Here is a 12469-nt window from a genome sequence, read left to right as displayed (position 1 = left end):
CACTTAAATCATCACAGTTCTTCTGTGGGATGCACCTTTGACTCTCCCCTTCCCCCATCCAGGCTGTCACTTAGACCTGTTGTCTTCAGGGTCTTATCTACTCTTATCTCATCCAGGGTATATTGTTTCCTTTTATGTATTGTAATTTTTATCTAGTGAACTAATCTTCAGTGGGGATTTACCAGGGCAGTAATATTCTGTGACCTGGGTTGAGGGTATGTTTCTTCTGAGCAATTTTGTGTTTGCTTGTGCCAGGCATTCCAGGAGAATTGACTGATGGAGACCAGTCTTTTTTGTTTAAATATATTTTTATTGATTTCAGAAAGGAAGGGAGAGGGAGAGAGATAGAAACATCAATGATAAGAGAGAATAATTGGTTGGCTACCTCCTGCATGCCCCACACTGGGGAATCAAGCCCACAACCCAGGCATGTACCCACCAACTGGGTATCAAAGTGTGACCTCCTGGTTCATAGGTTGAAGCTCAACCACTGAGCCTTGCTAGCCAGCTGGGCTGATGGAAACCTAATCTGTACCTTGCAGGTGTTGAGTTAAAACTCTAACTCATTTAGTTATAAATTCTCAGAGGCAACTCCTCCTACTCTAAGCAGAATCACCCAGGTCAGGACAGACAAGCAATATTCCTTCCTCCCTATACCTTCTGGGGCTAGTCACAGCACATCTCATGCTTACATTTCTTAGTCTCAGTTCCTTTGTTTTGGTTCATGTAGATTTTCTTTCCTTTCTTCAAACTCAGCTAAGCACTTCAGGTGTCTCTTATATTTTGTGAATCAGTTCACGTATTGTGTAACAGGAGGACTTTGGTGATAGCTGTTCAACAATACTACTGAAAACTGGAGCCAGAAGATGTTGATGTCTCTATTAAAATATTTCCTGCATTTATCCTCTCTGAGCCTCTTGCCAGCACCTCGGCCCATGCCACACCTTCCACATACATGAACACCTTGCCTGCGACTCACACAGATCTCATAATAACATGTAGTTGGAAGGAGCTTATAAAAACATCCTGTCTGACCCCTCATGAGGAGGAAACTGAAGTGCAACAGGTTAGGGGATTTTCTTAAGAGCACACAGAAGATAAGAGATTGAAGTGGGCCTTGAATCTAGGCCTAACAGTTCAAGACCAGTGCATATCCATATATCCAGTCATTCCATAAGTATTATTGAGTGCCTACCATATGCTGGGCCAGTGGTTCCCAATTTCTTTCCCTTCCAATGCATCAGAGGAACTTGACACACACACACATCAGTAACAAGTTTCACTTACCATGAAGAGACAGGGAAGAGTAATAACAATAAGAATCTTGCCCAGCCAGTGGCTCCTATGAACCAGGAGGTCACGGATTGATCCCCGGTCAAGGCATATGCCTGGGTTGTGGGCTCGATCCCCAGTGTGGGGCATGCAAGAGGCAGCCAATCAATGATTCTCTCTCATCACTGATGTTTCCATCCTCTCTATACCTCTCCCTTCCTCTCTGAAATCAATAAAAAAATATTTTAAAAAAAGAATCTTGATGAGATGGGATATGGGGAAAAGTTTCACAAAGCAACCAAGAATGTCTTCTATTTTCTCCCCCTTCACCCCAACCCCTGTCTCCCTGTTTGTGATAAGCCTGAACTATATCAAACTGCTTCCTGTGGTCCCTCTGCCTCCATTCTTTCTCCCTCCATTCCACATCACTACTATTGTAATTTCCTTAAAACATAATTGATGGTGTTTTATCCCAAACTGACCATACCTTCCACCTTCCTATAAAAAAAATACACTGCATTTAAAGCCTTCCATATCTAACCCAAATTTATCGTCCACCCTCCTCTGTCGTCTCTTCCATCACTCTGCCCTCTCTCCTCCCCTCATGTATTAACCAACTCTTCCTACCCAAGGGCAGAGACCTTGTCTGATTCATACTGTGGCTGCCATATCACCAAGCTTAATTATTGTGTGGGCTCATTGGCAAAAAGGAAAAAAAAAATGGTGCCTAAATGCCTAAAAGGAGAAAGGAAAAGAGAAGGGGAAAGAGGAAGGAAGGAAGATGGTTAGGAGCATGACGCAGGGAAAGGATCAGGAGGGAGAGGTGAGAACAAGCAGTGCTGAGGCTCTGATCTGAGCCACTGGTCTCATGAGTGAGACCACACTTCTGACCAGTCTGTGATGAGCCCATGATTCTCTGCCTTAGCTCTGGGCTCCAGATGTGTTTGTCATTCAGTTCTCTCTCTCTCTCTCTTTTGGTTTCTCTGGTCCACATGGAGTGGGATTCAGTTTAACATTTTTAGAACTGTGGTTCCCATAACAACCAAGCAGGAACTGTTGTCTGAAATGTAGCATGGGCACACATACGCGCGTGCGCGCACACACACACGTCCACACACACACACCTGCATACACACATACACAAAGACATGCACACTCACATGCATACATGTGTGCATTCACTCATACACACACACATTTATACATGCACAATGTATATCCACATGTACACACAAATGGATTCAGACATGCACACACTTGCAAACACACATACACACATGCATATGCACAGGTACACACCTACATGATTTTATATATATATATATATATATATATACACATATATATATGCACAGAAGCACATATATACATACACAAGCATGTTTTTGCATATTCACAGGAAGCACAGAGGACAAACATCATTAGAACGAAGGTTAAACCAAGACAATATATGGATATTTGGGGCTGTCTGAAAAAGCAGGTGGATGTAGGCAATCTGCATTTTGGCAGAGGAAGGCTCAGTGGGCCTGATACAGTAAAGGGGTAGCAGGAAGGCACTGTATTTAAGCATAACTTTGGAATTTGGTAACGAGTTCAAGTCCCGACTGTGCCATTTTTTGAGCTCTGAACTTTAACTTCCCCATCTGTTAAGTGGGAATAATAATAATATTAATGCCTACTTGATAGGTTTATTAGGATGATTGAATTATATGCAGAATAATAATTAGCATGATGGCCCTCGCTGGTTTGGCTCAGTGGATAGAGTGTTGGCCTGCAGACTGAAGGGTCCCACGTTCGATTCCGGTCAAGGGCACATGCCTGGGTTTCGGGTTGGATCCCCAGCAGGGGGCCTGCAGGAGGCAGCTGATCAATGATTCTCTCATCATTGATGTTTCTATCTCTCTCTCCCTCTCTCTCTTCTTCTCTGAAATCAATAAAAATATATTTAAAAATAATTAGCATGATGCTTAGCAGTTGGTTAATAGGAGCTGGTATTATTTAGGTCTTAGGATGAGTTATTTCAATTCTTAGATTTCTTCAATCTAAGAATTTCTGGAGGAGGAAAGAAATTCAGGAGCTAGAGGAAGGAAGAGGAGATAAGAGGAGTTTGACCTCCCTGGCTCAGTCTTTATTAAATTTGCTTCTCCCCCAAAGCCACCAGACAAGTCTACAAATTATCCTTTCTGATACTAAATACCCAAGGCTTCTGCGTTAGCAATAGGATGGGGTCAAGGGAAGTCCAATCAGACTCATTTATTAGAGAATGCTGGGGTATGTGATTTCTGCTCTGCTGCAGCTGGACTGCCCCTCATGGCCTTGGTGCTCACGGCCCACACTGATCTGTGCCTTTGTCCATGCAATGCCATCTCTCCTTTTCCTCACCCAAAGCCCAGCTCAGCCCTGGGCTTGGTAGCCTCCACACCCTGTCTGATTTCTCAGGCCCCACCCAGCCCTGTGGACTTCCTTCAAGCCTAGGATAGCCAGAGGGCCAGGTGGGAAGGAGCCTGCGCTGGAGGCCACTGCCCCTGTCCTCCTGCTTTAAGTCGGGGAACATGTGCTCCTAGATGGCACTCTCAATGGCAAGATTCCGAGCCTGGCTGCAGCCACTCCAACTCCCCTGGTTCCCTAGGGGTGCCCCGAGAGAACTACCCAAGCAGTCTCCGCAGAGACCGCGACCATGCTTCTGACCCAAGTGCACACCCAGGCGTGCACCCCGCGAGGCCGCTCGGGGACTGTGGCGCAAATCCCAGGAGGCGTGAGCGCGCCTTCCCTCTTCCGGTGCTACGGAACCGCTCACCAAAGCTTTTGCCCCGAGTGGGGAGACCCAAGCCGGAGTGGGAGTGGTAGGATCAGGGCGGAGAGGTTCGGGTCAGAGGTGGACAGCAGAGGCCACAACCGGAGGTGCCGGGTGGCAGGGAGAGTGCACGGGGCAGTGTTGGGAGCTGGGAAGGCAGGGACCCAGGACGCGCGCTGCGGGAGCGGTCCCCGAACCCCCAGGGCGGCGCCACGGACCCCTCCCCCATCGAAGACACCTTCACGGGGAAACGTGGGGTCCCGGCGCAGCCGCTTCTGGCGGCATCTGCCGCTCCCCGGCTCATAGAAGAGCCCGCCCCGGAGGAGGGGCCGGCTCCGCCCCACCTCCTCGCTGCCTCCCTCCCCCTTCCCTGCTTTTCCTCTGGCCGCGCGCCCCCTCCTTCCTCCTCCATCCATCCCCCACCCCGTTTGTGGGCCCCTCCCGCTGCGACTGGCTGGGAGGCTTGACCGCCCCCGCCCCGATAGGGAGGCGGGGGCGCAAGCCGCGGCTGCCACCCGAGGCTGCGGAGGGGAACGAGATCCGAGGCCCCGAGGCGGCCCAGCATCAGGACCAGGCACGCGGGGGCTGCCTCTGCACCCCTCTCCGAGGGCCGCGGGGCCTGGCCTCGCGGCGGGGTGGAGGAGGTAAGGACGAGTCGCGGGCGCACTGCGGGACCGCTCCTGGAGAGAGGAGGCAGGGAGGACCCCAGCCGGCGCCTCCTCCTCCTCTTCCTTCTCCCCCTCAGCCCCTGGAGGCCCGGAGACTGCCAGACCCGACCGGGAGGGATTCTGGGCAGGCCAAGCCAGAGGCAAAGAAGGGGTTAATTTAAGGAATTAAAATCAGAACAATTTGAGACCAGGCTCCCCATCCCCCCGCCCCCCTCTAGCCAGTCTCGCCAGGTTGGGGGGCGGGGCGGGCTCCAGACCCCACTGGGACTCTGGACCTTGGAGAACTGGGGCCAGAGAGAAGGAAGAGGGGGAGCGCCCTCAAACCCCAGCCCTCCCCACCTGCTTCTGAAAGGGTGTGGGGGAGGGGCTCAGTGGTGAGGCCTGGCTGGGCACCTGTGCGGGGTGTCTGAGGGTGGGACGGTGTAGGTGTCTGTGTGCGCGCTGGTGTGCACGTGTGATGGCCCGGAGGTGTGCATGTGTGTGCCCCCACGTTCCTGTCTGCTCATATGCCAGTGCCTCCGCTAGTGACTGCCCATAGTGATCTGGATGCCTGTGCCCCACTGCAATGCTCTGCATGTGAGTGTGTGATACAGACCTGTGTGCACTCCCCACTTTCTGCCTGTGACTAGGAGTGGGGCCTGCTCTCTCCTTAGGTTGAGTGTGCAGGGTGGGGCCCAGGTGGTTTTCTGGGTGTGGGATCCAGGTGCTGAGCCATGTGTGTGTGACCTTGGGAGGTGTGTGCACGTTTGCAGGAGCTGGAAGATGAGGGGGAGCTTAGCACAGAAAAGGCAGTGTAAGGACTGCCAGGAAGCAGAGGGCTGGATGCATGGACTCCTGCGGGTCTTCACCAGGCTGCAGTGACTACTATGGGAGGTACACATAGTGGGGCCACAGCCTTAGGTGTGGAGAGCTAGAGCCTCCGCCTTCGTGGGGGATTCAGAGGGATTTACAGAGGCAAGGGGCCTTCCTTTATTCTCCATCCACAGGCACACCTCCAGCTGCCTCCCCCTCCTTAGAATACCTCTCCTACTTGCTGGCAGATAAAAAAAAACTGTGCTTAGGGCTTCATTTCTTTGACCTATGAAGCCATCTATTAACATCCAAATCTTCCACCCCCGTTCCTATAATTTTTACCTTCCCTGCTGCTTTCCTACATGTGGGTTTTATATGAAAAGAGGGAGGAAGAGTTGTTGGACCCAGAAGGCCAAGTGGGAAGGAGAGGAGGTGCCAGTGGCATGGTACGGAGTTGGGGGAATGACCAAGGTCTGCTAACTTCTCAATTTTGACGGATCTTTATTTAACAGAGAAAGGGACAGAGGGAGGGAGTTTGGTGATACCCACACACTTCTTCTAGATTTAGGGATAACTAGTTTGTTTTTTGTTGGAATATTTGTAACAGGAAGGGGGTCACGGTTGTTGAAAGGTTATTGCCAGTCTGCCTTTGAATTCTCTAGACTTCACTACCTCTCTGGTAGCATACCACACCCTTCACTTATTCATTCAACAAACATTTATTGAGTGCTACTATGGGCCCACCTGTGTCTATTATAGTATTGGTGCAACATTCCATTCCCATCTAGAAGGAACACAGTGTTGGACACTAAGGGCATGGGTTTCGAAGTCAGTCAGGTAGAATCGAGTTCAAATTCTGGCTTGTCACTGTTTCAGTTATTTGCTGGTATGTAACAAACCTTCCCAGAATGTAGGGGCTGAAAACAAGTGCTTTATTATTTGTCACCGTCCGTGGGTTGGCTGTGACTGTGGGCTCACTTGGCACCTCTCAGCTACATTCAGTTAAGAGACTGGCCGGATGCCCTGGTCAGGTTGCTCAGTGGTTAGAGCATTGGCCCATGGACCCAAGGACCGTGAGTTCGATTCATAGCCCTGGGGCACGAGAGTGTGAGGAAACCAATTAATGTGTCTCTCACATCAGTGTTTCTCTCTCCCCCTCCTCTTCACTCTCTCTCTACCTCCTTTTCACTCTCTCTCTGAAAAAATAAAAGAGAGAGACTGGCTGGAAAGGAATATCATGGCCGCTTTTCATCCATTAGGGTCTCTCTACACATGGTGTCTAATCATTCACTAGTCCAGCCCATGTTTTTTACATGGCAGCTGGATCTCAAGAGAAAAATATTCTAAGAGGATGAGCCCTAAGGTAGGACTGCTTATCAAATCTCTGCCTGCTTCAGGCTTGCTATTGGCCAAAGTGAGTCATGTGGCCAAGCTCTGAGCCACAGTGGGAGGGGACCACATAAGGGCTAGAATACCAGGAGGCATGGCTCCCTGCAGGCCACCAAAGCAACAGTCCCTTACTGGCCTAGGGTAAGTGATGTGGCCACTCTGCCTCTCGACTTCCTCACCCTGAAGTGGAGATGATACCACCTCCGTGGCAGTCCTGTCTTGAGGATTAAATAAGAAGTGTGGTGTCTGACCAGAATAATTAGTAGATAAGTGTTCACTGTTTTGATTGTTAAACTGCAAGCACTGTGAAGGCATGATCTTGGTGTCCCCAGTGCTTGGCACAGGCCTTGTGTTTGACATCTTTCTGTTGGGTGGATGTAATAGAATGAAGCAGACAAGCCCTGAGCCTTGGAACTGCACTAGAGCAACAATGCCGTGAAGACACAGCAAGTCCTTACCTCCCAGTGGGCGAGGAGCAGAGCCAGCGCTTGATTATATTGTAACCAAATGCACCCAGTTCCATGACAATAAGTAGTAGAAATCACTCTGCTGCCAGGCTGGAGTGGCTCAGTGGTTGAGGGTCGACCTATGAACCAGGAGCTCACAGGTTCAATTCCTGGTCAGGGCACATGCAGGGGTTGTGGGCTTGATCTCCCCAGGGGGCGTGCACGAGGCAGCTGATCTGTTTCCATACTCTTCCTCTCTGAAATCAATTTTAAAAAATAAAAGAAAAAAAATAACGTTGTTACATAATAAATAAATCCATCCATTATTCAGTGTGTTTCCTCTAAGAACATACTAATTTCTACTGTGTGTCAGGCAGGTGTGAGTTAGTAGCATTGCATAGGGTGGGATCTGATGTGCAAACAGGTCCATGACCATCTAGCATGTGATACCTGTTACGATATGTGAAGAGCTGTGGTAAGGAGTGATGGATGTGTGATGTGATTTGAGCTGGAGGAAGGGGCCAGGAAGGCTTCATGAGAAGAGTAGCATTTGAGTTAGGCCTGCAGAATTCACTGGATAGAAAAGGGAGTCCCACGTCTTGGCTCTTGCGGCCTCTCTCTCTCTCTCTCTCTCCCCCTTCCCTCCCTGCCTCCCATCCTTTCCCTTCCTCTCTCTCTAAAATCAATAAAACATATTTTAAGAAATATTTATAAGATAGTACTGTTAAAAATCAGCAATTGATGAGATCTAAGGGGGACTTTGAGAATTCATTCAGAGATGTCTTGGTTTTGCATCCAGGGTGCTGAGTCAATAATGAAGATGTTGGTCAAGATGGGAAACATGAGAAAGAAGTAGGTTTTTTTTAAAAAAACAAACAAACATATTTTCATTGGTTTCAGAGAAGAAGGGAAAGAGAGGTAGAAACATCAATGATGAGAGAGAATCATTTATTGGCTGCCTCCTGCACACCCCACACTGGGGATCAAGCCCACAACCCAGCATGTGCCCTGACTGGGAATCGAACTGAGCCACGCTGCCCAGGTGAGAAAGAAGGAGGTCTGATGGTGAGTATTTTGACTTCACTGTTTGTGTATTACGCTTTGAGCCACCCAAGCTCAAATGAGCCTTGACTCTTCCCTTTTGGACCAGCCACAGTCATTCTGTCACCAAGCCTTCTTGACTCTCCTTCCTTAATTGCTTCTATTCCATCCTTCTCCCCTCTCTCTCACTCCTGCTACCGTGGCTAACCATTTCCACTCCGTGTTCCAACAGCCGTTTTCCTGACCTTGGCCTCTGTAGTCCATTCTCTAAACGGTACCTCTGATGAAGTGCTTGCCATTCCATCATTCCACAGACATGTACTGAGCACCTCCCCCATGCCAGGCCCTGATGTAAGAGCTGGGGAACCACCGTTTCTACCCTCGTGGAGCTTACATTTTCCTTTCCTGAAGGAGGCATATACTCTTTCTCACTTCCTTGCCTTTGTACATGCTGTTTCTGCTGCTCAGGATGGCCTTTCTTGCCCTCCCCAAACTCATCACTGCCATTTCTCACCTGACTCCTTCCTCTTCAAGAGTCAGTCTAGGTGACTGACTCCTCTGGGAGTTCCTCCAGCTAAGTTAAGTGTAGATTCCTGTGCCAGCCATTTATCTCATGGCTGTCTCATTCAATCCCGTAGTCTGTCCCAGGAGATCACAAGGGCTGCTGGAAGGCAAGGATCGGAACTTATCGGTCTGCCCTCAGCATACCTAGCACGACACATGGCCTAGTTCATGGCACAGAGCAGGTACTCAGTAAACGTATGTTGACTGAACAAACTCATGTTTGAATAGAGCTTAGGAGAGAAGTCTAGCTTAGAACTATAGACTTGCGAGAATATCGGGACTTTTGATAGCAAGTGATAGAAATACAACTCAGACTGTTTTAAGCAAAAAAAAAAAAGATATGTACTAATTCGTAGAACCAGAAAGAAGGGAGATGAGTGTGTCTTGGGCCTAACTGTACTCAGGTTCTCAAAAATGAAGTGAGGACTCTTTCTTCAGCTCTTAGCTCAGCTTCCCTCTGAGTGTTACCACACCTTTTCCCCACCAGGCATGAGTTTTCTCCATGTGGTGGTAGAGGTTTCACAAGGGTAGACAGCTGTATCCTAGCATGTGATCCAGAGGGACAAGAGGACTCCTTCATCTTTTATATAAATTACCAGTGAAGGACTCTGTTGGTTCAGCCTGAGGCACGTGCCCATCCCTGGGTCAGTCATTATGGCTAAAAAGATGGGGTCCTAGGGTTGGCCAGGCCTAGGCCATGTGTCCACCCTACCAGGGTTGGCAGCCCTGTCAGAACCACATGGAGTGGAGAGCAGCAGCTCACCAAAGAAAGGACAAGATGTTGCCATTGAAGAGGACTTACTGAGCAGATAAAAAGAATAACGTTCACTGTAGGAGTCCTCAGTGACCAGTTGGTAGTGGAGCTATGAAAATGCAAGATTATCTGTGTTTCTGGCAGAGTCTATATGTGAGAACGTGACAATAGACAGGAGCCAGAGAAGACAGACATCTAGAGATGGTTGGTCTTATTTGAGATGAGGCTCACATACTTGAAAGCCTTTTAAAAAAAAGAAAAAGAAAAAGATAATGCCTCTGACTGGTTCTTCTACCCAAAGAAAACCTTGAACTGGACTTCAATAACAGTCGACTTGAGATAGGCATCTCAGATGGGAGAAGGAGCATAATGGGTCCCGGGGATGCTAAGGAGGCAGATCTAGGCTGAAAAGGGAGGCAGGTTCTTAGGGCTGCAGAGGTTGCTGATTTGGGGAGACTAGAATACAAAGGAAAATCTCTAATTGTTCTGGCATGGTGCTCATAGTACAGGATTGTGATGGAATTTAAAAATATATTTTTTTTATTGATTTCAGAGGGGAAGGGAGAGAGAGATAGAAACATCAATGATGAGAGAGAATCATTGATTGGCAGCCTCCTGCATGGTTCCTCCCCAACACACACACACTGGGGATCAAGCCTGCAACCCAGGCATGTGTCCCAACAGGAATCAAACTGTGACCTCCTGGTTCATAGGTCAGTGCTCAACCACTGAGCCACACTGGCTGGGCAGTGATGGAATTAAAATAGACAAAACTATTGTTTTTCTTTTACTTCCTCTCCCTCCTCCCCCTGCCTCCATCACCTTCTTGCAAAGCTTCGTGCTCTTGCTGAGGAGGTGTGTACATCTAGGCAAAAATATTCCTAAGAATCATTCATGCTTATTCCTCAGCTCCAGCAGATGCAGGGAAACTGGGGAAGGCTGGCCTCAGGTGAAGAGCCACGTGGATCCTAGAAGCCCCTTCCTTCCTCTACCTTGCACATCCACGTACAGGCCTGCACCCCCACACTTTCCCTTCCCCTATTCTAGCAGGGTAATGTGCAGACAAAGGGTACTTCAAAAGGACATGGGGAAGGGAGGAAGGCTGGCCACTTCTGAGGCCCTGAAAGATACCCCCACAGGAGGGATCAGCACTTAGCTGGATGGACAGGCACGCACAGGTGTCCTGGCACCATGCTGATCACACATTACAGAATAACCCTTTTCCTGAACAGTTGTATGTGTGCAAACGGAATTCTATTTATAATATCCCTGGCCACTTTGCCAAGTTCTTCAGTTTTATTTATAGTTATTAAGTCTATTCAGGTTTTCTATTTCTTCTTGAGTCAATTTTGATATATTTATATTTTCCTAGAAAAGCATTCATCTAGATTTTCAAAAGTTGAGGCCAAGAGGTGTACCTGGTAGCAGTTCAGTAATTTGAAAAAACCTTCTCTGTGAGCTATATCCCTCTTCTCATTATAGTGTTATGTATTTGTTTCCTTTCTTTTTTCTCTTTGAATAGATTTATCAGAGGGCTATTTATTTTGCTGGTCTTGTCAGAGAAACATCTTTTGTATTTACCTCTCAAGGGTACTTCTGAGGTTTTAAAATAGCTAAAGGAAGGTGATGTTAGAGCAGTTACTAAATATTAGTGTGTTTTTTTAATTTTAAGTCCTGTTTTATACAGACTAAGGTATTTTGGGGTGAAATAATATGGTATCTAGGATTCTCAAAATTATCCAGTGGTGGGTGGGGCATGTGTGAAGCCGGGGAGCAGTGTACCCCTGAAACAAAATTGACCATGAGTTAATACTAGTCAAAGCTGGAAGATAGGTACACAGGAATTCAACATCATATTCTCTCTATTTTTGAATATGTGTGAAAATGTCCATAACTAAAAGTTGGATTTTTAAAAAAATATATTTTAGTGATTTTTTACAGAGAGGAAGGGAGAGAGATAGAGAGTTAGAAACATCGATAAGAGAGAAACATTGATCAGCTTCCTCCTGCACATTTCCTACTGGGGATGTGCCCGCAACCCAGGTACATGCCCTTGACCGGAATCGAACCTGGGACCTTTCAATCCGCAGGCCGACGCTCTATCCACTGAGCCAAACCGGTTTCGGCAGCTGGATTTCTTTAGATCCGGGTCCCACCACACATAACAAAAATTTCTAGATGGATTAAAACTCCATTGTATAAAAGGAAACCACGCAGCCTGAAATATTTGCATGCTACCAAGTCACTGTAAGTTTATAGTTTTAAGATTATTTGTATAAAGCCCTTAATTAAGAATTTTTTTCTGTACTTTTACCAAAAGGAATCACAAAGTACTAAAAGAAAACATATGTAACTTTATACATAAACTTTGGGTAGGGCCGGACCTCCTAAGCATAACAACAAAAATCAGAAATCAGAAAGATTTTACTGATGCAAATTTTAAACATTAGTATATCAATAAAGATCATAAATAAAGGTAAAAGCCAATCAACACACTTGAGAAAAATATTGTTAGTATATAAATGACAAAGGATCAATATTATAAAAAGCCTTTGCAAATCAATAAGAAAATATGAATGTTCAGTCTGAAAATGAGCAAAGTAGTGCATAGGCAAGCCACCAAGTGACACAGGTGACTGATAAGTGTGTGAAAAAAATGTCCAGCTAGAGTAATCAAAGAAACGCAAGCGAAACAGCCGGGCCATTTTTCATGTGCAAATTGGCAGGAATGCAGTGATGCCAGAGTGTG

The sequence above is a fragment of the Myotis yumanensis genome, unplaced genomic scaffold (assembly GCF_028538775.1).
Source record: "Myotis yumanensis isolate MYYU_CA2020_CCGP unplaced genomic scaffold, mMyoYum1.0.hap1 SCAF_11, whole genome shotgun sequence".
In the NCBI taxonomy this organism is placed as follows: domain Eukaryota; kingdom Metazoa; phylum Chordata; class Mammalia; order Chiroptera; family Vespertilionidae; genus Myotis; species Myotis yumanensis.
This window is presented reverse-complemented; position numbering follows the sequence as displayed.